This window comes from Tenrec ecaudatus, chromosome 14 (assembly GCF_050624435.1).
Source record: "Tenrec ecaudatus isolate mTenEca1 chromosome 14, mTenEca1.hap1, whole genome shotgun sequence".
Lineage (NCBI taxonomy): Eukaryota > Metazoa > Chordata > Mammalia > Afrosoricida > Tenrecidae > Tenrec > Tenrec ecaudatus.
In genome coordinates, this window is record NC_134543.1 from 98,435,562 (window position 1) to 98,437,705 (window position 2,144).

Here is a 2,144-nt window from a genome sequence, read left to right on the forward strand (position 1 = left end):
TGTTCATAAGGGAGGGGGATCAGGGAGGAAGGGGGGAAAATTAGGAGCTGATACCAGGGGCTTAAGTGGAGAGCAAATATTTTGAGAATGATGAGGGCAACGAATGTACAAATGTGCTTTACACAATTGATGTATGGATGGATGGTGATAAGAGTTGTAGGAGCCCCCAGTAAAATGATTTTTTTAATGTGCTGAAAAGCTCAGCTTATGAGTATATACAGTTAATTAATGAATGTTCATAAACGAATTGTTTATAAGGGCCCCAAAGAGGAAGCAATCTAAGCAAATGTCCATCAACTGATTAATGGATAAATAAAATATATTGACCACGATTATATATTTATTCCATGAAGTGTTACTTGGCTCTAAGAACGAGTGGCACAAGGCATTCAGATGGCGGCAGTGTCCCCCACGTGCCATCCTCAGCAAAATACGAAGCCTCACAGTGGGAATGTCTATGAAGCTTCAGGGAGGACAAACTCTTTCCATGGGTTAAAGGGGATGCTGTACTTGAGGCTTTGAACTTCAGCTTGCACAGTAAATGGTTTGGGGTTCTGAGTTTGGTTTTGAGAGGGTTTTGTTTGGTTTTATTTCCTTTTGTTACTGTTCATTTTGGACTTTCCTCTCTTTGTTGTTTCACGTAGACCAGATATTTGAATGGGCAGACAATAGCTAAACATGTCATGTGCAACTTGTCTATGCATTATTTTAAAAATCATTTTATTGGGGGCTCAGACAGCTCTTATCACAATCCATCCATCCATCCATCCATTGTGTCAAGCACATTATTGTTTTAAACTTTCATGTTGGATGGGAAATTGAACCACGGGATCTCCAGGCCAGTAGTGCCCTTCGCCCTTATGTCAGGTCCAATACCTATTGTTTCTCCTTTCAAATATGTGATTGTACAAGCTCTTTCTGCATGAAAGAATTCTCCTTATTTAATTTTTTTAAAATTTAGAAAGAAGAAAAGAATGAAACATATTACCCCATGGCTGACCCTGGAAAACATTTTGCTAAATGAAAGATGGCAGACACAAAGCCCACCTATGGCGGCCATTTATCACTTGGTGGGCACATGGGTGGTATCTTCCTTTTGACTATTACAAATAATTTTGTTGAACGTATGAACAAGTTCCTATGTGGACATGTTTTCATTTCTCTTAGTATATACCTAACAGTGGAATGACTGGATCATTTGGTAATCCTATGATTAATTGCTTGAGGAGCTCAGACTGCTTCCAAAAGTGACTGTATCTGTATATATTTCCTTTGCATTCCCATAAAGAACCCTGGTGGCACTGTCTGGTAAACATTGGACTGTTATCTGCAAGGTTGGGGGTTCAAACCCACCAGTTGCTCCATGGAAGGAAGATGAGGTTGTCTGTTCCTATAGATATTTACACAGCCTTGGAAACCCTACATGGGCTGCTATGAGTGAGAATCTGCTCAGTGACAGCTGTTTTGGGCTTTTTGGCTGTATTCCCGTGGGCAGTATATGAGCAGTGGATTTCTCCCCATCTTCACCAAAACTTGTTATTATCCAGCTTTTTGATTCTTCATATCCTAGTGTGTGTGAAGTGGCAATACATTGTGATTTTGACTTGAATTTCCCCAATGAATAATAATGAAATCAGCTATGGTGGGAATAGTAAAAAACAAACAGTTGTCTTAAAATCAATTGAATTGATCCCATATGTATCAAAGCAGAACTGTGTTCTTAGGATTTTCAATACCTGGATTTTCAGAAGTATGCTTTCTTTTTTTAAAAAAAACCACTTTTATTTGCGGCTCATACATCTCTTAACACACTCCATACATTCCTCCCTTGTGTCAAGCACATTTGTACATATGCAGCCATTATCATTTTCAAAGCATTCTCTTTCCACAGTTCCTCATTTCTTCCACCTCCCTCCCCTGCCCACCCTCCCTCATGAACCCTTGATAAGTTATAGATTGTTATTTTCATATATCTTACATCATCCTCCATCTCCCCTCACCCACTTTTCTGTTGTTCGTCCCCCTGAGAGGAGGTCCTATAATGATCCTTGTGATCAATTCCTCCTTTCTCCCCCAACTGGCCCCTAATCCTCTTCATATCTCTACTCTCATAGTTGGCCCTGAGGGGCTTATCTATCCTGGAT